Raw genomic sequence first — 26,706 nt, 5'->3', positions numbered from 1 at the left:
AGGAATTAACATTCAGGAAATAGAATTCCTGAAGTAGAACACAGGAATTACGATTCAGGAAACAGAATTCCGGAAGAAGAACACAGGAAGTAGAATTCAGGAAATAGAACTCAGGAAGTAGAACACAGGAAATAGGATTCAGGAAAAAGAATTCCTGGATTACAACACAGGAAATAAAATTTAGGAAATAGAACTCCCAAAGGAGAACACAGGAAGTAAGATTCAAGAAACGAAACTCCGGAAGCAGAACACAGGAAGTAGGATTCAGGAAATAGGACTAATGATAGAAAAGACAGGAAGTTGGATTCGGGAAAGAGAAATACAGAAGTACAACTTGAAGTGGAATAGCTGGAATAAATGGGATTTCCAATCCCACCTTTTTGAGAAACCTCCAGACAGACCTCCACAAAGGCTGTACCAGTTTACACTCCCACCAACAGTGCAGGAGAGTTCCTTTTTCCCCACATCCTCTCCAGCATTTGTTGTTGTTGGTTTTCTTGATCCTGGCCATTCTTTCAGGAGTGAGATGGAATCTCAGTGTGGTTTTAATTTGCATTTCTCTGATGACCAAGGATGATGAGCATGTTTTCATATATTTATTTGCCATTTGCATTTCTTCATCTGAGAATTGCGTATTCATCTCAGATGCCCATTTTTGGATTGGATCTTTGAATTTTGGAGGTCTGAGTTTTTTTAATTCTTTATATGTTTTAGACAAGAGTCCCTTGTCTGAGAGAGAGTTCACTAAAATCTTTTCCCAGTTTGTGGGTTTTCTTTTCACTATGCTGGAGATTTCTTTTGACATGCAGAAACTTTTTAATAAGATGTGGTCCCAGTTATTGATTCTGGGAAGTGTTTCCCATGCGGTTTGAGTCCTGTTCATGAATTCTCTACCTACTCCTATGTCTCCAAGGTTTCTACCCACTTTGTCTTCCAATAGATTTAGTGTTTCTGTTTTAATATTCAGATCTTTGACCCATTTAGATTTTAATTTAGTACATGGTGATAGACATGGGTCTAGCTTTAGTTTTCGGCAAATGGAGAGCCAGTTTTTCCAGCACCATTTATTAAAGAGACTGTCGTTCTTCCAGTGAACCTGCTTGGCTCCTTTATCAAAGATAAGGTGGTTGAGTGTGTTTGTAGTTGTGGTTGTATCTTCTAATCTATTCCATTGATCTTCGCCTCTGTTTTGATTCCAATACCATGTTGATTTTACTACTGTTGCTTTGTAGTATAATTTCAAGTCAGGGATTGTGATGCCTCCTGCTTTGCCTTTGCTGCTTAGAATTGCCTTTGCGATTCTAGGTCTCTTCTGGTTCCAGATGAAATTTAGGAGTGATTTCTCTAGATCTATAAGGTATGTTGATGGTATTTATTCCAGCTATTCCACTTCTAGGCATATTCCCAGAAGAACTGAAAGCATCATACCACAGTGATTTATGTGCACCTATGTTTATAGCAGCACAATTTGTAATCGCCAGATCTTGGAAACAACCCAAGTGTCCATCAACTGAGGAATGGATAAAAAAGTTGTGGTATTTCTATACAATGGAATATTATTCAGCTATAAAGAAGGATCACATTGAGATATTTATCAATAAATGGGCGCAGCTTGAGACCATACTCATAAGTGAAATAAATCAATCTCGCATGTATGAATACCGAATAGTTTCCCTAATGTAAGTAATGATTCAAATATATGAAAATATGTGGCAATCATGATTCCCCATTATGTGGCCTTGAAGCCTTATAAAATTTTCACTTATTAATTAGAAAGGCTTTATTCCGGGCTTCTTGATATGGAAATATTTGAAGCTATAGTATATGAAGTTTTATCCAAATATCTCAAGGAAAAAGACAGACACTATGGTAACTATTATTCTTTAAAAAATTATTTAGTTATTTCTTATGTTTATTTTAATTAAGGGAAAAATTTAAAAAATTAGGATATATAATAGTAACTCTTTTCGATTTCCTATTAACTTGTTTTGAAGTCCTGTAATGCTCCCACGATCTTGTTTTGACTGATTAGACTCTGTTCCATTCTGTGGGATAGTATCAGGTCCGAGGGTATAGGCAACTACTTTGAAGGCAGTAAGATTCACTAAGATGCCCATTCTGGTTTGACTATTGTCTCCTTTGGAAGTCCTGTAATGTTTACAATGTCTAAGTTTTATTGGTCTTGTTCTCTACTGTTTTGTCCAACTTTATAATATCTAATGAGATAGACAAATCTTTTTAAGGAAACAAGAGACAACGTTGATAACTATTGTTAATAACCGTATACTCTGTTCTACATCATGTGCTAAGTCTATCCTTGGTTTTCACTGACAGCTTTGTTCTGCCATATTTGACTTTATTCTCCCCCCCCAAAAAAAGTAATAAGAACTAACGAGTAATAAAATCTAAAATGTGTAAATTTTGTTGTAAAAAGAGAGGAAGGGGAAAAAAGAGCTCTAACGGATATAACAGCAAGTGTGTATAGGGATGTTGAATAGCTGACTATATTAATTTTTTTGGATCATTGAACACAGCTGTTTGTAGTCTCTCTGTTTGAATGTCTACTTTGTATTCTTTGATACTGTGATTTGAGCAACTATTTCCAAGATGATAATATGTAATCTATTAACAGGTGATTTCTTACTGTTATGCTTTTTTTTGTAGTTCTGTATTATATGTAACCTTACACTGCTTTGTTTTGTTTTGTGTTTTTCTCTTTTTCCTCTTAAATAAAAAAAAAAAGAAAAAAAAAAGAAGTACAACTTGAGAAGTAAGTTTCATTAAATAGAACTCCTTCCTGAGTTCTATTGAAGGACAACACAGGAAGAAGGATTCAGGAAATAGAACTCAGGAAGCAGAACACAGGAAGTAGGATTCACGAAATAGTCCTCATGAAGGAGAGAACAGGAAGTTGGATGCAGGAAACACAACTCAGGAAATAGAACACAGGAAGTAGGATTCCAGAAATAGAATTCTGGAAGGAGAACACAGGAAGTAGAATTTAGGAAATAGAATTCTGGAAGTACAACACAGGAAGTAGGATTCAGGAAATAGATCTGAGGAAGTAGAACACAAGAATAAAATTCAGGAAAGATAACTCAGGGAGTAGGTCACAGGAAGTAGGATTCAGGAAGTAGAACTTAGGAAGTAGAACACAGGATTCAGATTCAGAAAGAGAACTCAGGAAGCAGAACACAGGGAGTAGGATACAGGAAATAGAATTCCAGAAGTGGAACACAGGAAACAAGATTCAGAAAATAGAATGCCGGAGGTAGAACACATGAAGTAGTATTCAGGAAATCGGTCTCATGAAGGAGAACACAGGAAGTAGGATTCAAGGAATAGAATTCAGGAAATAGAACACAGGCAATAGGATTCAGGAAATAGAACTCAGGAAGTAGAACACAGGATGTCAGATTCATGAAATAGGCCCTATGAAAGAGAGCACAGGAAGTTGGATTCAGGAAATCGAACTCAGGAAGTAGACCACACGAAAAAGCATTCAGGAAATAGGCCTCAAGAAGGAGAACACAGGAAGTAGGATTCAGGGAATACAATTACGGAAGTAGAACACAGCAAGCAATATTCAGGAAATAGGCCTCATGAAGCAGAATCCAGGAGCTAGGATTCAGGATATAGAATTCCTCCAGTAGAACAAAGGAAGTAAGATTCAGGAAACAGAATTCCAGCAGTAGAACACAGGAAATAGGATTCAGGAAATAGAACTGAGGAACGAGAACACTGGAAGTAGGATTCAGGAAATAGAACTCAGGAAGTACAATGCAGGATGTAGTATTCTGCAAATAGGCCTCATGAAAGAAAGCACAGGAAGTTGGATTCAGGAAATAGAACTCAGGAAGTAGAACACAGGAAGTAGGATTCAGGAATACAACATAGGAAGCAGAAAACAGGAATTCAGATTCAGAAATAGAACTCAGGAAGCAGTACACAGGGAGTAGCTTTCAGGAAATAGAATTCCGGAAGTGGAACACAGGAATTAGGAGTCAGGAAATGGAACTCAGGATGTAGAACAAAAGACTAAGATTCAGCAAATAGAACTCAGGAAGGAGAACACAGGGAGTAGGATTCAGGCAATAGAATTCCAGAAGTCGAACACAGGAAGCAGGATTCAGGAAATAGAATTCCAGAAGTAGAACACAGGAATTACTACTCAGGAAATCGGCCTCATATAGAGAACACAGGAAGTAGGATTCAAGGAATAGAATTCCGGAAGTAGCAGACAGGAAATAGAACTCAGGAAGTAGAACACAGGAAGTAGCATTCAGAAAATAGAACTTAGGAAGTAGAACAGAGGAAGTAGGATTCAGGAAATAGAATTCCATATGTAGAAAACAGGAAGTAGGATTCAGGAAATAGGTCTCATTAAGGAGCACACAGGAAGTTGGATTCAGGAAAGAGAACTGAGAAAATAGAACACAGGAAGTAGAATTCAGGAAATAGAACTCAGGAAGTAGAACACAGGAAGTAAGATTCAGGAAATAGGTCTCATGAAGGAGAGCACAGGAAGTTGAATTCAGGAAATAGAACTCAGAAAGGAGAACACACGTAGTAGGATTCAGGAAGTAGAATTCCGGACAGGAATTAGGATTCAGAAAATAGAATTGCCTAAGTAGAACCCAAGAAGTAGTATTTAGGAAATAGGCCTCATGAAGGAGAACACAGGAAGTGGGATTCACAGAAAAGAATTCTGGAGGTAGAACAAGGGAAGTAGCATTCAGGGAACAGAATTCCGGAAGTAGAACACAGGAAGTAGTATTCAGGAAATAATCCTCATGAAGGAGAATATAAGAAGTAGGATTCAGGAAATAGAATTCCGGAAGCAGGAAACAGGAAGTAGTATTCAGAAAGCATTCATGAAGGACAACACAGGAAGTAGGATTCATGGAATAGAATTCCAGAAGTAAACACAAGAAGTAGGATTCAGGAAATAGAATTCCGGAAGTAGGACACAGGAAGTAAGATTCAGGAAATAGCACTCAGGAAGGAGAACAGAGGAAGTATGATTCAGGAAATGGAATTCCGGTATTAGAGCACACGAATTTGGATTCAGGAAAAAGAATTCCGGAAGTACAACGTGGAATTAGGATTCACGAAATAGAACTCAGGAAGGAGAACACAGGAATTAACATTCAGGAAATAGAACTCAGGAAGGAGAACACAGGAAGTAGGATTCAGGAAACAGAATTCCAGAAGTAGAACACAGGAAGTAGTATTCAGGAATTAATCCTCATGAAGGGTAAAATTGGAAGTAGCATTCAAGGACAAGAAATCCCGAAGTAGAACACAGGAACAAGGATTCAGGAAATAGAATTCCGGAAGTACAACATAGGAAGTAAAATTCAGGAAATAGAATCCCGGAAGTAGATCTCAGCAAGTAGGATTAACAAAAGAGAATTGCGGAAGTACAACACTGGAATTTGGATTCACAAAATTCAACTCAGGAAGGAGAACACAGGAATTAACATTCAGGAAATAGAACTCAGGAAGGAGAACACAGGAAGTAGGATTCAGGAAACAGAATTCCGGAAGAAGAACACAGGAAGTAGAATTCAGGAAATAGAACTCAGGAAGTAGAACACAGGAAATAGGATTCAGGAAAAAGAATTCCTGGACTACAACACAGGAAATAAAATTTAGGAAATAGAATTCCCAAAGGAGAACACACGAAGTAAGATTCAAGAAACGAAACTCAGGAAGGAGAACACAGGAATTAGGATTGAGGAAATAGAACTCAGGAAGTAGAACACAGGAAGTAGGATTCAGGGAATACAATTCCAGAAGTAGAACACAGGAAGTAGTATTCTGTAAATAGATCTAAGCAAGTAGAACACAGGATGTAGGATACTGGAAATAGGGCTCATCAAAGAGGGCACAGGAAGTTGGATTGAGGAAATAGACCTCAGGAAGCACAACAAAGGAAGTAGGATTCAAGAAATAGTATTCTGGAATTAGCACACAGGAAGTAGGGTTTAGGAAATAGGATTCTGGAAGTAGAACACAGGAATTAGAATTCAGGAAATAGATCTTAGGAAGTAGAATACAGGAATTCAGAATAAGAAATAGAACTCAGGAAGAGAACACAGGGAGAAGGATTCAGGAAATAGAATTCCGGAAGTATAACACAGGTAGCAAGATTCAGGAAATAGAATTCCGCAAGTAGAACACAGGATGTAGTGTATAGGAAATAGGTCTCATGAAGGAGAACACAGGAAATAGGGTTCAGGGAATAGAATTCCGAAAGTAGAACACAGGAAATAGGTTTCAGGAAATAGATCTTATGGAGTAGAACTCAGGAAATAGAATTCAGGAAATAGAATTCCTGAAGTAGAACACAGGAATTACGATTCAGGAAATAGAATTTAGGAAGCACAACACAGGAAGTAGGAGTCAGGAAATAAAACTCCGGAAGCAGAACACAAGAAGTAGGATTAAGGAAATAGGACTAATGATAGAAAAGACAGGAAGTTGGATTCGGGAAAGAGAAATACAGAAGTACAACTTGAGAAGTAAGTTTCATTAAATAGAACTCCTTCCTGAGTTCTATTGAAGGACAACACAGGAAGAAGGATTCAGGAAATAGAACTCAGGAAGCAGAACACAGGAAGTAGGATTCATGAAATAGTCCTCATGAAGGAGAGAACAGGAAGTTGGATGCAGGAAACACAACTCAGGAAATAGAACACAGGAAGTAGGATTCCGGAAATAGAATTCTGGAAGGAGAACACAGGAAGTAGAATTTAGGAAATAGAATTCCGGAAGTACAACACAGGAAGTAGGATTCAGGAAATAGATCTGAGGAAGTAGAACACAAGAATAAAATTCAGGAAAGATAACTCAGGGAGTAGGTCACAGGAAGTAGGATTCAGGAAGTAGAACTTAGGAAGTAGAACACAGGATTCAGATTCAGAAAGAGAACTCAGGAAGCAGAACACAGGGAGTAGGATACAGGAAATAGAATTCCAGAAGTGGAACACAGGAAACAAGATTCAGAAAATAGAATGCCGGAGGTAGAACACATGAAGTAGTATTCAGGAAATCGGTCTCATGAAGGAGAACACAGGAAGTAGGATTCAAGGAATAGAATTCAGGAAATAGAACACAGGAAATACGATTCAGGAAATAGAACTCAGGAAGTAGAACACAGGATGTCAGATTCATGAAATAGGCCCTATGAAAGAGAGCACAGGAAGTTGGATTCAGGAAATCGAACTCAGGAAGTAGACCACACGAAAAAGCATTCAGGAAATAGGCCTCAAGAAGGAGAACACAGGAAGTAGGATTCAGGGAATACAATTACGGAAGTAGAACACAGCAAGCAATATTCAGGAAATAGGCCTCATGAAGCAGAATCCAGGAGCTAGGATTCAGGATATAGAATTCCTCAAGTAGAACAAAGGAAGTAGGATTCAGGAAACAGAATTCCAGCAGTAGAACACAGGAAATAGGATTCAGGAAATAGAACTGAGGAACGAGAACACTGGAAGTAGGATTCAGGAAATAGAACTCAGGAAGTACAACGCAGGATGTAGTATTCTGCAAATAGGCCTCATGAAAGAAAGCACAGGAAGTTGGATTCAGGAAATAGAACTCAGGAAGTAGAACACAGGAAGTAGGATTCAGGAATACAACATAGGAAGCAGAAAACAGGAATTCAGATTCAGAAATAGAACTCAGGAAGCAGTACACAGGGAGTAGCTTTCAGGAAATAGAATTCCGGAAGTGGAACACAGGACTTCGGAGTCAGGAAATGGAACTCAAGATGTAGAACAAAAGACTAAGATTCAGCAAATAGAACTCAGGAAGGAGAACACAGGGAGTAGGATTCAGGCAATAGAATTCCAGAAGTCGAACACAGGAAGCAGGATTCAGGAAATAGAATTCCAGAAGTAGAACACAGGAATTACTACTCAGGAAATCGGCCTCATATAGAGAACACAGGAAGTAGGATTCAAGGAATAGAATTCCGGAAGTAGCAGACAGGAAATAGAACTCAGGAAGTAGAACACAGGAAGTAGCATTCAGAAAATAGAACTTAGGAAGTAGAACAGAGGAAGTAGGATTCAGGAAATAGAATTCCATATGTAGAAAACAGGAAGTAGGATTCAGGAAATAGGTCTCATTAAGGAGCACACAGGAAGTTGGATTCAGGAAAGAGAACTGAGAAAATAGAACACAGGAAGTAGAATTCAGGAAATAGAACTCAGGAAGTAGAACACAGGAAGTAAGATTCAGGAAATAGGTCTCATGAAGGAGAGCACAGGAAGTTGAATTCAGGAAATAGAACTCAGAAAGGAGAATACACGTAGTAGGATTCAGGAAGTAGAATTCCGGACAGGAATTAGGATTCAGAAAATAGAATTGCCTAAGTAGAACCCAAGAAGTAGTATTTAGGAAATAGGCCTCATGAAGGAGAACACAGGAAGTGGGATTCACAGAAAAGAATTCTGGAGGTAGAACAAGGGAAGTAGCATTCAGGGAACAGAATTCCGGAAGTAGAACATAGGAAGTAGTATTCAGGAAATAATCCTCATGAAGGAGAATATAAGAAGTAGGATTCAGGAAATAGAATTCCGGAAGCAGGAAACAGGAAGTAGTATTCAGAAAGTATTCATGAAGGACAACACCGGAAGTAGGATTCATGGAATAGAATTCCAGAAGTAAACACAAGAAGTAGGATTCAGGAAATAGAATTCCGGAAGTATGACACAGGAAGTAAGATTCAGGAAATAGCACTCAGGAAGGAGAACAGAGGAAGTATGATTCAGGAAATGGAATTCCGGTATTAGAGCACACGAATTCGGATTCAGGAAAAAGAATTCCGGAAGTACAACGTGGAATTAGGATTCACGAAATAGAACTCAGGAAGGAGAACACAGGAAGTAGGATTCAGGAAACAGAATTCCAGAAGTAGAACACAGGAAGTAGGATTCAGGAATTAATCCTCATGAAGGGTAAAATAGGAAGTAGCATTCAGGGACAAGAAATCCCGAAGTAGAACACAGGAACAAGGATTCAGGAAATAGAATTCCGGAAGTACAACATAGGAAGTAAAATTCAGGAAATAGAATCCCGGAAGTAGATCTCAGGAAGTAGGATTGACAAAAGAGAATTGCGGAAGTACAACACTGGAATTCGGATTCACAAAATAGAACTCAGGAAGGAGAACACAGGAATTAACATTCCGGAAATAGAACTCAGGAAGGAGAACACAGGAAGTAGGATTCAGGAAACAGAATTCCGGAAGAAGAACACAGGAAGTAGAATTCAGGAAATAGAACTCAGGAAGTAGAACACAGGAAATAGGATTCAGGAAAAAGAATTCCTGGACTACAATACAGGAAATAAAATTTAGGAAATAGAACTCCCAAAGGAGAACACAGGAAGTAAGATTCAAGAAACGAAACTCAGGAAGGAGAACACAGGAATTAGGATTGAGGAAATAGAACTCAGGAAGTAGAACACAGGAAGTAGGATTCAGGGAATACAATTCCAGAAGTAGAACACAGGAAGTAGGATTCTGTAAATAGATCTAAGCAAGTAGAACACAGGATGTAGGATACTGGAAATAGGCCTCATCAAAGAGGGCACAGGAAGTTGGATTGAGGAAATAGACCTCAGGAAGCACAACAAAGGAAGTAGGATTCAAGAAATAGAATTCTGGAATTAGCACACAGGAAGTAGGGTTTAGGAAATAGGATTCTGGAAGTAGAACACAGGAAATAGAATTCAGGAAATAGATCTTAGGAAGTAGAATACAGGAATTCAGAATAAGAAATAGAACTCAGGAAGAGAACACAGGGAGAAGGATTCAGGAAATAGAATTCCGGAAGTATAACACAGGTAGCAAGATTCAGGAAATAGAATTCCGCAAGTAGAACACAGGAAGTAGTGTATAGGAAATAGGTCTCATGAAGGAGAACACAGGAAATAGGGTTCAGGGAATAGAATTCCGAAAGTAGAACACAGGAAATAGGTTTCAGGAAATAGATCTTATGGAGTAGAACTCAGGAAATAGAATTCAGGAAATAGAATTCCTGAAGTAGAACACAGGAATTACGATTCAGGAAATAGAATTTAGGAAGCACAACACAGGAAGTAGGAGTCAGGAAATAAATCTCCGGAAGCAGAACACAGGAAGTAGGATTAAGGAAATAGGACTAATGATAGAAAAGACAGGAAGTTGGATTCGGGAAAGAGAAATACAGAAGTACAACTTGAGAAGTAAGTTTCATTAAATAGAACTCCTTCCTGAGTTCTATTGAAGGACAACACAGGAAGAAGGATTCAGGAAATAGAACTCAGGAAGCAGAACACAGGAAGTAGGATTCACGAAATAGTCCTCATGAAGGAGAGAACAGGAAGTTGGATGCAGGAAACACAACTCAGGAAATAGAACACAGGAAGTAGGATTCCGGAAATAGAATTCTGGAAGGAGAACACAGGAAGTAGAATTTAGGAAATAGAATTCCGGAAGTACAACACAGGAAGTAGGATTCAGGAAATAGATCTGAGGAAGTAGAACACAAGAATAAAATTCAGGAAAGATAACTCAGGGAGTAGGTCACAGGAAGTAGGATTCAGGAAGTAGAACTTAGGAAGTAGAACACAGGATTCAGATTCAGAAAGAGAACTCAGGAAGCAGAACACAGGGAGTAGGATACAGGAAATAGAATTCCAGAAGTGGAACACAGGAAACAAGATTCAGAAAATAGAATGCCGGAGGTAGAACACATGAAGTAGTATTCAGGAAATCGGTCTCATGAAGGAGAACACAGGAAGTAGGATTCAAGGAATAGAATTCAGGAAATAGAACACAGGAAATAGGATTCAGGAAATAGAACTCAGGAAGTAGAACACAGGATGTCAGATTCATGAAATAGGCCCTATGAAAGAGAGCACAGGAAGTTGGATTCAGGAAATCGAACTCAGGAAGTAGACCACACGAAAAAGCATTCAGGAAATAGGCCTCAAGAAGGAGAACACAGGAAGTAGGATTCAGGGAATACAATTACGGAAGTAGAACACAGCAAGCAATATTCAGGAAATAGGCCTCATGAAGCAGAATCCAGGAGCTAGGATTCAGGATATAGAATTCCTCAAGTAGAACAAAGGAAGTAGGATTCAGGAAACAGAATTCCAGCAGTAGAACACAGGAAATAGGATTCAGGAAATAGAACTGAGGAACGAGAACACTGGAAGTAGGATTCAGGAAATAGAACTCAGGAAGTACAACGCAGGATGTAGTATTCTGCAAATAGGCCTCATGAAAGAAAGCACAGGAAGTTGGATTCAGGAAATAGAACTCAGGAAGTAGAACACAGGAAGTAGGATTCAGGAATACAACATAGGAAGCAGAAAACAGGAATTCAGATTCAGAAATAGAACTCAGGAAGCAGTACACAGGGAGTAGCTTTCAGGAAATAGAATTCCGGAAGTGGAACACAGGAATTAGGAGTCAGGAAATGGAACTCAAGATGTAGAACAAAAGACTAAGATTCAGCAAATAGAACTCAGGAAGGAGAATACAGGGAGTAGGATTTAGGCAATAGAATTCCAGAAGTCGAACACAGGAAGCAGGATTCAGGAAATAGAATTCCAGAAGTAGAACACAGGAATTACTACTCAGGAAATCGGCCTCATATAGAGAACACAGGAAGTAGGATTCAAGGAATAGAATTCCGGAAGTAGCAGACAGGAAATAGAACTCAGGAAGTAGAACACAGGAAGTAGCATTCAGAAAATAGAACTTAGGAAGTAGAACAGAGGAAGTAGGATTCAAGAAATAGAATTCCATATGTAGAAAACAGGAAGTAGGATTCAGGAAATAGGTCTCATTAAGGAGCACACAGGAAGTTGGATTCAGGAAAGAGAACTGAGAAAATAGAACACAGGAAGTAGAATTCAGGAAATAGAACTCCGGAAGTAGAACACAGGAAGTAAGATTCAGGAAATAGGTCTCATGAAGGAGAGCACAGGAAGTTGAATTCAGGAAATAGAACTCAGAAAGGAGAATACACGTAGTAGGATTCAGGAAGTAGAATTCCGGACAGGAATTAGGATTCAGAAAATAGAATTGCCTAAGTAGAACCCAAGAAGTAGTATTTAGGAAATAGGCCTCATGAAGGAGAACACAGGAAGTGGGATTCACAGAAAAGAATTCTGGAGGTAGAACAAGGGAAGTAGCATTCAGGGAACAGAATTCCGGAAGTAGAACACAGGAAGTAGTATTCAGGAAATAATCCTCATGAAGGAGAATATAAGAAGTAGGATTCAGGAAATAGAATTCCGGAAGCAGGAAACAGGAAGTAGTATTCAGAAAGTATTCATGAAGGACAACACAGGAAGTAGGATTCATGGAATAGAATTCCAGAAGTAAACACAAGAAGTAGGATTCAGGAAATAGAATTCCGGAAGTATGACACAGGAAGTAAGATTCAGGATATAGCACTCAGGAAGGAGAACAGAGGAAGTATGATTCAGGAAATGGAATTCCGGTATTAGAGCACACGAATTCGGATTCAGGAAAAAGAATTCCGGAAGTACAACGTGGAATTAGGATTCACGAAATAGAACTCAGGAAGGAGAACACAGGAAGTAGGATTCAGGAAACAGAATTCCAGAAGTAGAACACAGGAAGTAGTATTCAGGAATTAATCCTCATGAAGGGTAAAATAGGAAGTAGCATTCAGGGACAAGAAATCCCGAAGTAGAACACAGGAACAAGGATTCAGGAAATAGAATTCCGGAAGTACAACATAGGAAGTAAAATTCAGGAAATAGAATCCCGGAAGTAGATCTCAGGAAGTAGGATTGACAAAAGAGAATTGCGGAAGTACAACACTGGAATTCGGATTCACAAAATAGAACTCAGGAAGGAGAACACAGGAATTAACATTCCGGAAATAGAACTCAGGAAGGAGAACACAGGAAGTAGGATTCAGGAAACAGAATTCCGGAAGAAGAACACAGGAAGTAGAATTCAGGAAATAGAACTCAGGATGTAGAACACAGGAAATAGGATTCAGGAAAAAGAATTCCTGGACTACAACACAGGAAATAAAATTTAGGAAATAGAACTCCCAAAGGAGAACACAGCAAGTAAGATTCAAGAAACGAAACTCAGGAAGGAGAACACAGGAATTAGGATTGAGGAAATAGAACTCAGGAAGTAGAACACAGGAAGTAGGATTCAGGGAATACAATTCCAGAAGTAGAACACAGGAAGTAGGATTCTGTAAATAGATCTAAGCAAGTAGAACACAGGATGTAGGATACTGGAAATAGGCCTCATCAAAGAGGGCACAGGAAGTTGGATTGAGGAAATAGACCTCAGGAAGCACAACAAAGGAAGTAGGATTCAAGAAATAGAATTCTGGAATTAGCACACAGGAAGTAGGGTTTAGGAAATAGGATTCTGGAAGTAGAACACAGGAATTAGAATTCAGGAAATAGATCTTAGGACGTAGAATACAGGAATTCAGAATAAGAAATAGAACTCAGGAAGAGAACACAGGGAGAAGGATTCAGGAAATAGAATTCCGGAAGTATAACACAGGTAGCAAGATTCAGGAAATAGAATTCCGCAAGTAGAACACAGGAAGTAGTGTATAGGAAATAGGTCTCATGAAGGAGAACACAGGAAATAGGGTTCAGGGAATAGAATTCCGAAAGTAGAACACAGGAAATAGGTTTCAGGAAATAGATCTTATGGAGTAGAACTCAGGAAATAGAATTCAGGAAATAGAATTCCTGAAGTAGAACACAGGAATTACGATTCAGGAAATAGAATTTAGGAAGCACAACACAGGAAGTAGGAGTCAGGAAATAAAACTCCGGAAGCAGAACACAGGAAGTAGGATTCAGAAAATAGAATTGCCTAAGTAGAACCCCAGAAGTAGTATTTAGGAAATAGGCCTCATGAAGGAGAACACAGGAAGTGGGATTCACAGAAAAGAATTCTGGAGGTAGAACAAGGGAAGTAGCATTCAGGGAACAGAATTCCGGAAGTAGAACACAGGAAGTAGTATTCAGGAAATAATCCTCATGAAGGAGAATATAAGAAGTAGGATTCAGGAAATAGAATTCCGGAAGCAGGAAACAGGAAGTAGTATTCAGAAAGTATTCATGAAGGACAACACAGGAAGTAGGATTCATGGAATAGAATTCCAGAAGTAAACACAAGAAGTAGGATTCAGGAAATAGAATTCCGGAAGTATGACACAGGAAGTAAGATTCAGGATATAGCACTCAGGAAGGAGAACAGAGGAAGTATGATTCAGGAAATGGAATTCCGGTATTAGAGCACACGAATTCGGATTCAGGAAAAAGAATTCCGGAAGTACAACGTGGAATTAGGATTCACGAAATAGAACTCAGGAAGGAGAACACAGGAAGTAGGATTCAGGAAACAGAATTCCAGAAGTAGAACACAGGAAGTAGTATTCAGGAATTAATCCTCATGAAGGGTAAAATAGGAAGTAGCATTCAGGGACAAGAAATCCCGAAGTAGAACACAGGAACAAGGATTCAGGAAATAGAATTCCGGAAGTACAACATAGGAAGTAAAATTCAGGAAATAGAATCCCGGAAGTAGATCTCAGGAAGTAGGATTGACAAAAGAGAATTGCGGAAGTACAACACTGGAATTCGGATTCACAAAATAGAACTCAGGAAGGAGAACACAGGAATTAACATTCCGGAAATAGAACTCAGGAAGGAGAACACAGGAAGTAGGATTCAGGAAACAGAATTCCGGAAGAAGAACACAGGAAGTAGAATTCAGGAAATAGAACTCAGGAAGTAGAACACAGGAAATAGGATTCAGGAAAAAGAATTCCTGGACTACAACACAGGAAATAAAATTTAGGAAATAGAACTCCCAAAGGAGAACACAGCAAGTAAGATTCAAGAAACGAAACTCAGGAAGGAGAACACAGGAATTAGGATTGAGGAAATAGAACTCAGGAAGTAGAACACAGGAAGTAGGATTCAGGGAATACAATTCCAGAAGTAGAACACAGGAAGTAGGATTCTGTAAATAGATCTAAGCAAGTAGAACACAGGATGTAGGATACTGGAAATAGGCCTCATCAAAGAGGGCACAGGAAGTTGGATTGAGGAAATAGACCTCAGGAAGCACAACAAAGGAAGTAGGATTCAAGAAATAGAATTCTGGAATTAGCACACAGGAAGTAGGGTTTAGGAAATAGGATTCTGGAAGTAGAACACAGGAATTAGAATTCAGGAAATAGATCTTAGGACGTAGAATACAGGAATTCAGAATAAGAAATAGAACTCAGGAAGAGAACACAGGGAGAAGGATTCAGGAAATAGAATTCCGGAAGTATAACACAGGTAGCAAGATTCAGGAAATAGAATTCCGCAAGTAGAACACAGGAAGTAGTGTATAGGAAATAGGTCTCATGAAGGAGAACACAGGAAATAGGGTTCAGGGAATAGAATTCCGAAAGTAGAACACAGGAAATAGGTTTCAGGAAATAGATCTTGTGGAGTAGAACTCAGGAAATAGAATTCAGGAAATAGAATTCCTGAAGTAGAACACAGGAATTACGATTCAGGAAATAGAATTTAGGAAGCACAACACAGGAAGTAGGAGTCAGGAAATAAAACTCCGGAAGCAGAACACAGGAAGTAGGATTCAGGAAATAGGACTAATGATAGAAAAGACAGGAAGTTGGATTCGGGAAAGAGAAATACAGAAGTACAACTTGAGAAGTAAGTTTCATTAAATAGAACTCCTTCCTGAGTTCTATTGAAGGACAACACAGGAAGAAGGATTCAGGAAATAGAACTCAGGAAGCAGAACACAGGAAGTAGGATTCACGAAATAGTCCTCATGAAGGAGAGAACAGGAAGTTGGATGCAGGAAACACAGCTCAGGAAATAGAACACAGGAAGTAGGATTCCGGAAATAGAATTCTGGAAGGAGAACACAGGAAGTAGAATTTAGGAAATAGAATTCCGGAAGTACAACACAGGAAGTAGGATTCAGGAAATAGATCTGAGGAAGTAGAACACAAGAATAAAATTCAGGAAAGATAACTCAGGGAGTAGGTCACAGGAAGTAGGATTCAGGAAGTAGAACTTAGGAAGTAGAACACAGGATTCAGATTCAGAAAGAGAACTCAGGAAGCAGAACACAGGGAGTAGGATACAGGAGATAGAATTCCAGAAGTGGAACACAGGAAACAAGATTCAGAAAATAGAATGCCGGAGGTAGAACACATGAAGTAGTATTCAGGAAATCGGTCTCATGAAGGAGAACACAGGAAGTAGGATTCAAGGAATAGAATTCAGGAAATAGAACACAGGAAATAGGATTCAGGAAATAGAACTCAGGAAGTAGAACACAGGATGTCAGATTCATGAAATAGGCCCTATGAAAGAGAGCACAGGAAGTTGGATGCAGGAAATCGAACTCAGGAAGTAGACCACACGAAAAAGCATTCAGGAAATAGGCCTGAAGAAGGAGAACACAGGAAGTAGGATTCAGGGAATACAATTACGGAAGTAGAACACAGCAAGCAATATTCAGGAAATAGGCCTCACGAAGCAGAATCCAGGAGCTAGCATTCAGGATATAGAATTCCTCAAGTAGAACAAAGGAAGTAGGATTCAGGAAACAGAATTCCAGCAGTAGAACACAGGAAATAGGATTCAGGAAATAGAACTGAGGAACGAGAACACTGGAAGTAGGATTCAGGAAATAGAACTCAGGAAGTACAACGCAGGATGTAGTATTCTGCAAATAGGCCTCATGAAAGAAAGCACAGGAAGTTGGATTCAGGAAATAGAACTCAGGAAGTAGAACACAGGAAGTAGGATTCAGGAATACAACATAGGAAGCAGAAAACAGGAATTCAGATTCAGAAATAGAACTCAGGAAGCAGTACACAGGGAGTAGCTTTCAGGAAATAGAATTCCGGAAGTGGAACACAGGAATTAGGAGTCAGGAAATGGAACTCAGGATGTAGAACAAAAGACTAAGATTCAGCAAATAGAACTCAGGAAGGAGAACACAGGGAGTAGGATTCAGGCAATAGAATTCCAGAAGTCGAACACAGGAAGCAGGATTCAGGAAATAGAATTCCAGAAGTAGAACACAGGAATTACTACTCAGGAAATCGGCCTCATATAGAGAACACAGGAAGTAGGATTCAAGGAATAGAATTCCGGAAGTAGCAGACAGGAAATAGAACTCAGGAAGTAGAACACAGGAAGTAGCATTCAGAAAATAGAACTTAGGAAGTAGAACAGAGGAAGTAGGATTCAGGAAATAGAATTCCATATGTAGAAAACAGGAAGTAGGATTCAGGAAATAGGTCTCATTAAGGAGCACACAGGAAGTTGGATTCAGGAAGGGGAACTGAGAAAATAGAACACAGGAAGTAGAATTCAGGAAATAGAACTCAGGAAGTAGAACACAGGAAGTAAGATTCAGGAAATAGGTCTCATGAAGGAGAGCACAGGAAGTTGAATTCAGGAAATAGAACTCAGAAAGGAGAACACACGTAGTAGGATTCAGGAAGTAGAATTCCGGACAGGAATTAGGATTCAGAAAATAGAATTGCCTAAGTAGAACCCAAGAAGTAGTATTTAGGAAATAGGCCTCATGAACGAGAACACAGGAAGTGGGATTCACAGAAAAGAATTCTGGAGGTAGAACAAGGGAAGTAGCATTCAGGGAACAGAATTCCGGAAGTAGAACACAGGAAGTAGTATTCAGGAAATAATCCTCATGAAGGAGAATATAAGAAGTAGGATTCAGGAAATAGAATTCCGGAAGCAGGAAACAGGAAGTAGTATTCAGAAAGTATTCATGAAGGACAACACAGGAAGTAGGATTCATGGAATAGAATTCCAGAAGTAAACACAAGAAGTAGGATTCAGGAAATAGAATTCCGGAAGTATGACACAGGAAGTAAGATTCAGGATATAGCACTCAGGAAGGAGAACAGAGGAAGTATGATTCAGGAAATGGAATTCCGGTATTAGAGCACACGAATTCGGATTCAGGAAAAAGAATTCCGGAAGTACAACGTGGAATTAGGATTCACGAAATAGAACTCAGGAAGGAGAACACAGGAAGTAGGATTCAGGAAACAGAATTCCAGAAGTAGAACACAGGAAGTAGTATTCAGGAATTAATCCTCATGAAGGGTAAAATAGGAAGTAGCATTCAGGGACAAGAAATCCCGAAGTAGAACACAGGAACAAGGATTCAGGAAATAGAATTCCGGAAGTACAACATAGGAAGTAAAATTCAGGAAATAGAATCCCGGAAGTAGATCTCAGGAAGTAGGATTGACAAAAGAGAATTGCGGAAGTACAACACTGGAATTCGGATTCACAAAATAGAACTCAGGAAGGAGAACACAGGAATTAACATTCAGGAAATAGAACTCAGGAAGGAGAACACAGGAAGTAGGATTCAGGAAACAGAATTCCGGAAGAAGAACACAGGAAGTAGAATTCAGGAAATAGAACTCAGGAAGTAGAACACAGGAAATAGGATTCAGGAAAAAGAATTCCTGGATTACAACACAGGAAATAAAATTTAGGAAATAGAACTCCCAAAGGAGAACACAGCAAGTAAGATTCAAGAAACGAAACTCAGGAAGGAGAACACAGGAATTAGGATTGAGGAAATAGAACTCAGGAAGTAGAACACAGGAAGTAGGATTCAGGGAATACAATTCCAGAAGTAGAACACAGGAAGTAGGATTCTGTAAATAGATCTAAGCAAGTAGAACACAGGATGTAGGATACTGGAAATAGGCCTCATCAAAGAGGGCACAGGAAGTTGGATTGAGGAAATAGACCTCAGGAAGCACAACAAAGGAAGTAGGATTCAAGAAATAGAATTCTGGAATTAGCACACAGGAAGTAGGGTTTAGGAAATAGGATTCTGGAAGTAGAACACAGGAATTAGAATTCAGGAAATAGATCTTAGGAAGTAGAATACAGGAATTCAGAATAAGAAATAGAACTCAGGAAGAGAACACAGGGAGAAGGATTCAGGAAATAGAATTCCGGAAGTATAACACAGGTAGCAAGATTCAGGAAATAGAATTCCGCAAGTAGAACACAGGAAGTAGTGTATAGGAAATAGGTCTCATGAAGGAGAACACAGGAAATAGGGTTCAGGGAATAGAATTCCGAAAGTAGAACACAGGAAATAGGTTTCAGGAAATAGATCTTATGGAGTAGAACTCAGGAAATAGAATTCAGGAAATAGAATTCCTGAAGTAGAACACAGGAATTACGATTCAGGAAATAGAATTTAGGAAGCACAACACAGGAAGTAGGAGTCAGGAAATAAAACTCCGGAAGCAGAACACAGGAAGTAGGATTCAGGAAATAGGACTAATGATAGAAAAGACAGGAAGTTGGATTCGGGAAAGAGAAATACAGAAGTACAACTTGAGAAGTAAGTTTCATTAAATAGAACTCCTTCCTGAGTTCTATTGAAGGACAACACAGGAAGAAGGATTCAGGAAATAGAACTCAGGAAGCAGAACACAGGAAGTAGGATTCACGAAATAGTCCTCATGAAGGAGAGAACAGGAAGTTGGATGCAGGAAACACAACTCAGGAAATAGAACACAGGAAGTAGGATTCCGGAAATAGAATTCTGGAAGGAGAACACAGGAAGTAGAATTTAGGAAATAGAATTCCGGAAGTACAACACAGGAAGTAGGATTCAGGAAATAGATCTGAGGAAGTAGAACACAAGAATAAAATTCAGGAAAGATAACTCAGGGAGTAGGTCACAGGAAGTAGGATTCAGGAAGTAGAACTTAGGAAGTAGAACACAGGATTCAGATTCAGAAAGAGAACTCAGGAAGCAGAACACAGTGAGTAGGATACAGGAGATAGAATTGCAGAAGTGGAACACAGGAAACAAGATTCAGAAAATAGAATGCCGGAGGTAGAACACATGAAGTAGTATTCAGGAAATCGGTCTCATGAAGGAGAACACAGGAAGTAGGATTCAAGGAATAGAATTCAGGAAATAGAACACAGGAAATAGGATTCAGGAAATAGAACTCAGGAAGTAGAACACAGGATGTCAGATTCATGAAATAGGCCCTATGAAAGAGAGCACAGGAAGTTGGATGCAGGAAATCGAACTCAGGAAGTAGACCACACGAAAAAGCATTCAGGAAATAGGCCTGAAGAAGGAGAACACAGGAAGTAGGATTCAGGGAATACAATTACGGAAGTAGAACACAGCAAGCAATATTCAGGAAATAGGCCTCATGAAGCAGAATCCAGGAGCTAGGATTCAGGATATAGAATTCCTCAAGTAGAACAAAGGAAGTAGGATTCAGGAAACAGAATTCCAGCAGTAGAACACAGGAAATAGGATTCAGGAAATAGAACTGAGGAACGAGAACACTGGAAGTAGGATTCAGGAAATAGAACTCAGGAAGTACAACGCAGGATGTAGTATTCTGCAAATAGGCCTCATGAAAGAAAGCACAGGAAGTTGGATTCAGGAAATAGAACTCAGGAAGTAGAACACAGGAAGTAGGATTCAGGAATACAACATAGGAAGCAGAAAACAGGAATTCAGATTCAGAAATAGAACTCAGGAAGCAGTACACAGGGAGTAGCTTTCAGGAAATAGAATTCCGGAAGTGGAACACAGGAATTAGGAGTCAGGAAATGGAACTCAGGATGTAGAACAAAAGACTAAAATTCAGCAAATAGAACTCAGGAAGGAGAACACAGGGAGTAGGATTCAGGCAATAGAATTCCAGAAGTCGAACACAGGAAGCAGGATTCAGGAAATAGAATTCCAGAAGTAGAACACAGGAATTACTACTCAGGAAATCGGCCTCATATAGAGAACACAGGAAGTAGGATTCAAGGAATAGAATTCCGGAAGTAGCAGACAGGAAATAGAACTCAGGAAGTAGAACACAGGAAGTAGCATTCAGAAAATAGAACTTAGGAAGTAGAACAGAGGAAGTAGGATTCAGGAAATAGAATTCCCTATGTAGAAAACAGGAAGTAGGATTCAGGAAATAGGTCTCATTAAGGAGCACACAGGAAGTTGGATTCAGGAAAGAGAACTGAGAAAATAGAACACAGGAAGTAGAATTCAGGAAATAGAACTCAGGAAGTAGAACACAGGAAGTAAGATTCAGGAAATAGGTCTCATGAAGGAGAGCACAGGAAGTTGAATTCAGGAAATAGAACTCAGAACGGAGAACACACGTAGTAGGATTCAGGAAGTAGAATTCCGGACAGGAATTAGGATTCAGAAAATAGAATTGCCTAAGTAGAACCCAAGAAGTAGTATTTAGGAAATAGGCCTCATGAAGGAGAACACAGGAAGTGGGATTCACAGAAAAGAATTCTGGAGGTAGAACAAGGGAAGTAGCATTCAGGGAACAGAATTCCGGAAGTAGAACACAGGAAGTAGTATTCAGGAAATAATCCTCATGAAGGAGAATATAAGAAGTAGGATTCAGGAAATAGAATTCCGGAAGCAGGAAACAGGAAGTAGTATTCAGAAAGTATTCATGAAGGACAACACAGGAAGTAGGATTCATGGAATAGAATTCCAGAAGTAAACACAAGAAGTAGGATTCAGGAAATAGAATTCCGGAAGTATGACACAGGAAGTAAGATTCAGGATATAGCACTCAGGAAGGAGAACAGAGGAAGTATGATTCAGGAAATGGAATTCCGGTATTAGAGCACACGAATTCGGATTCAGGAAAAAGAATTCCGGAAGTACAACGTGGAATTAGGATTCACGAAATAGAACTCAGGAAGGAGAACACAGGAAGTAGGATTCAGGAAACAGAATTCCAGAAGTAGAACACAGGAAGTAGTATTCAGGAATTAATCCTCATGAAGGGTAAAATAGGAAGTAGCATTCAGGGACAAGAAATCCCGAAGTAGAACACAGGAACAAGGATTCAGGAAATAGAATTCCGGAAGTACAACATAGGAAGTAAAATTCAGGAAATAGAATCCCGGAAGTAGATCTCAGGAAGTAGGATTGACAAAAGAGAATTGCGGAAGTACAACACTGGAATTCGGATTCACAAAATAGAACTCAGGAAGGAGAACACAGGAATTAACATTCCGGAAATAGAACTCAGGAAGGAGAACACAGGAAGTAGGATTCAGGAAACAGAATTCCGGAAGAAGAACACAGGAAGTAGAATTCAGGAAATAGAACTCAGGATGTAGAACACAGGAAATAGGATTCAGGAAAAAGAATTCCTGGACTACAACACAGGAAATAAAATTTAGGAAATAGAACTCCCAAAGGAGAACACAGGAAGTAAGATTCAAGAAACGAAACTCAGGAAGGAGAACACAGGAATTAGGATTGAGGAAATAGAACTCAGGAAGTAGAACACAGGAAGTAGGATTCAGGGAATACAATTCCAGAAGTAGAACACAGGAAGTAGGATTCTGTAAATAGATCTAAGCAAGTAGAACACAGGATGTAGGATACTGGAAATAGGCCTCATCAAAGAGGGCACAGGAAGTTGGATTGAGGAAATAGACCTCAGGAAGCACAACAAAGGAAGTAGGATTCAAGAAATAGAATTCTGGAATTAGCACACAGGAAGTAGGGTTTAGGAAATAGGATTCTGGAAGTAGAACACAGGAATTAGAATTCAGGAAATAGATCTTAGGCAGTAGAATACAGGAATTCAGAATAAGAAATAGAACTCAGGAAGAGAACACAGGGAGAAGGATTCAGGAAATAGAATTCCGGAAGTATAACACAGGTAGCAAGATTCAGGAAATAGAATTCCGCAAGTAGAACACAGGAAGTAGTGTATAGGAAATAGGTCTCATGAAGGAGAACACAGGAAATAGGGTTCAGGGAATAGAATTCCGAAAGTAGAACACAGGAAATAGGTTTCAGGAAATAGATCTTATGGAGTAGAACTCAGGAAATAGAATTCAGGAAATAGAATTCCTGAAGTAGAACACAGGAATTACGATTCAGGAAATAGAATTTAGGAAGCACAACACAGGAAGTAGGAGTCAGGAAATAAATCTCCGGAAGCAGAACACAGGAAGTAGGATTAAGGAAATAGGACTAATGATAGAAAAGACAGGAAGTTGGATTCGGGAAAGAGAAATACAGAAGTACAACTTGAGAAGTAAGTTTCATTAAATAGAACTCCTTCCTGAGTTCTATTGAAGGACAACACAGGAAGAAGGATTCAGGAAATAGAACTCAGGAAGCAGAACACAGGAAGTAGGATTCACGAAATAGTCCTCATGAAGGAGAGAACAGGAAGTTGGATGCAGGAAACACAACTCAGGAAATAGAACACAGGAAGTAGGATTCCGGAAATAGAATTCTGGAAGGAGAACACAGGAAGTAGAATTTAGGAAATAGAATTCCGGAAGTACAACACAGGAAGTAGGATTCAGGAAATAGATCTGAGGAAGTAGAACACAAGAATAAAATTCAGGAAAGATAACTCAGGGAGTAGGTCACAGGAAGTAGGATTCAGGAAGTAGAACTTAGGAAGTAGAACACAGGATTCAGATTCAGAAAGAGAACTCAGGAAGCAGAACACAGGGAGTAGGATACAGGAAATAGAATTCCAGAAGTGGAACACAGGAAACAAGATTCAGAAAATAGAATGCCGGAGGTAGAACACATGAAGTAGTATTCAGGAAATCGGTCTCATGAAGGAGAACACAGGAAGTAGGATTCAAGGAATAGAATTCAGGAAATAGAACACAGGAAATAGGATTCAGGAAATAGAACTCAGGAAGTAGAACACAGGATGTCAGATTCATGAAATAGGCCCTATGAAAGAGAGCACAGGAAGTTGGATTCAGGAAATCGAACTCAGGAAGTAGACCACACGAAAAAGCATTCAGGAAATAGGCCTCAAGAAGGAGAACACAGGAAGTAGGATTCAGGGAATACAATTACGGAAGTAGAACACAGCAAGCAATATTCAGGAAATAGGCCTCATGAAGCAGAATCCAGGAGCTAGGATTCAGGATATAGAATTCCTCAAGTAGAACAAAGGAAGTAGGATTCAGGAAACAGAATTCCAGCAGTAGAACACAGGAAATAGGATTCAGGAAATAGAACTGAGGAACGAGAACACTGGAAGTAGGATTCAGGAAATAGAACTCAGGAAGTACAACGCAGGATGTAGTATTCTGCAAATAGGCCTCATGAAAGAAAGCACAGGAAGTTGGATTCAGGAAATAGAACTCAGGAAGTAGAACACAGGAAGTAGGATTCAGGAATACAACATAGGAAGCAGAAAACAGGAATTCAGATTCAGAAATAGAACTCAGGAAGCAGTACACAGGGAGTAGCTTTCAGGAAATAGAATTCCGGAAGTGGAACACAGGAATTAGGAGTCAGGAAGTGGAACTCAAGATGTAGAACAAAAGACTAAGATTCAGCAAATAGAACTCAGGAAGGAGAACACAGGGAGTAGGATTCAGGCAATAGAATTCCAGAAGTCGAACACAGGAAGCAGGATTCAGGAAATAGAATTCCAGAAGTAGAACACAGGAATTACTACTCAGGAAATCGGCCTCATATAGAGAACACAGGAAGTAGGATTCAAGGAATAGAATTCCAGAAGTAGCAGACAGGAAATAGAACTCAGGAAGTAGAACACAGGAAGTAGCATTCAGAAAATAGAACTTAGGAAGTAGAACAGAGGAAGTAGGATTCAGGAAATAGAATTCCCTATGTAGAAAACAGGAAGTAGGATTCAGGAAATAGGTCTCATTAAGGAGCACACAGGAAGTTGGATTCAGGAAAGAGAACTGAGAAAATAGAACACAGGAAGTAGAATTCAGGAAATAGAACTCAGGAAGTAGAACACAGGAAGTAAGATTCAGGAAATAGGTCTCATGAAGGAGAGCACAGGAAGTTGAATTCAGGAAATAGAACTCAGAACGGAGAACACACGTAGTAGGATTCAGGAAGTAGAATTCCGGACAGGAATTAGGATTCAGAAAATAGAATTGCCTAAGTAGAACCCAAGAAGTAGTATTTAGGAAATAGGCCTCATGAAGGAGAACACAGGAAGTGGGATTCACAGAAAAGAATTCTGGAGGTAGAACAAGGGAAGTAGCATTCAGGGAACAGAATTCCGGAAGTAGAACACAGGAAGTAGTATTCAGGAAATAATCCTCATGAAGGAGAATATAAGAAGTAGGATTCAGGAAATAGAATTCCGGAAGCAGGAAACAGGAAGTAGTATTCAGAAAGTATTCATGAAGGACAACACAGGAAGTAGGATTCATGGAATAGAATTCCAGAAGTAAACACAAGAAGTAGGATTCAGGAAATAGAATTCCGGAAGTATGACACAGGAAGTAAGATTCAGGATATAGCACTCAGGAAGGAGAACAGAGGAAGTATGATTCAGGAAATGGAATTCCGGTATTAGAGCACACGAATTCGGATTCAGGAAAAAGAATTCCGGAAGTACAACGTGGAATTAGGATTCACGAAATAGAACTCAGGAAGGAGAACACAGGAAGTAGGATTCAGGAAACAGAATTCCAGAAGTAGAACACAGGAAGTGGTATTCAGGAATTAATCCTCATGAAGGGTAAAATAGGAAGTAGCATTCAGGGACAAGAAATCCCGAAGTAGAACACAGGAACAAGGATTCAGGAAATAGAATTCCGGAAGTACAACATAGGAAGTAAAATTCAGGAAATAGAATCCCGGAAGTAGATCTCAGGAAGTAGGATTGACAAAAGAGAATTGCGGAAGTACAACACTGGAATTCGGATTCACAAAATAGAACTCAGGAAGGAGAACACAGGAATTAACATTCCGGAAATAGAACTCAGGAAGGAGAACACAGGAAGTAGGATTCAGGAAACAGAATTCCGGAAGAAGAACACAGGAAGTAGAATTCAGGAAATAGAACTCAGGATGTAGAACACAGGAAATAGGATTCAGGAAAAAGAATTCCTGGACTACAACACAGGAAATAAAATTTAGGAAATAGAACTCCCAAAGGAGAACACAGGAAGTAAGATTCAAGAAACGAAACTCAGGAAGGAGAACACAGGAATTAGGATTGAGGAAATAGAACTCAGGAAGTAGAACACAGGAAGTAGGATTCAGGGAATACAATTCCAGAAGTAGAACACAGGAAGTAGGATTCTGTAAATAGATCTAAGCAAGTAGAACACAGGATGTAGGATACTGGAAATAGGCCTCATCAAAGAGGGCACAGGAAGTTGGATTGAGGAAATAGACCTCAGGAAGCACAACAAAGGAAGTAGGATTCAAGAAATAGAATTCTGGAATTAGCACACAGGAAGTAGGGTTTAGGAAATAGGATTCTGGAAGTAGAACACAGGAATTAGAATTCAGGAAATAGATCTTAGGACGTAGAATACAGGAATTCAGAATAAGAAATAGAACTCAGGAAGAGAACACAGGGAGAAGGATTCAGGAAATAGAATTCCGGAAGTATAACACAGGTAGCAAGATTCAGGAAATAGAATTCCGCAAGTAGAACACAGGAAGTAGTGTATAGGAAATAGGTCTCATGAAGGAGAACACAGGAAATAGGGTTCAGGGAATAGAATTCCGAAAGTAGAACACAGGAAATAGGTTTCAGGAAATAGATCTTATGGAGTAGAACTCAGGAAATAGAATTCAGGAAA

Source organism: Cavia porcellus, unplaced genomic scaffold (assembly GCF_034190915.1).
Source record: "Cavia porcellus strain 051 isolate PalLab524CR breed Dunkin Hartley unplaced genomic scaffold, mCavPor4.1 scaffold_9, whole genome shotgun sequence".
Taxonomy (NCBI): Eukaryota; Metazoa; Chordata; class Mammalia; order Rodentia; family Caviidae; genus Cavia; species Cavia porcellus.
Note: the sequence above shows the minus strand (reverse complement) of the source record.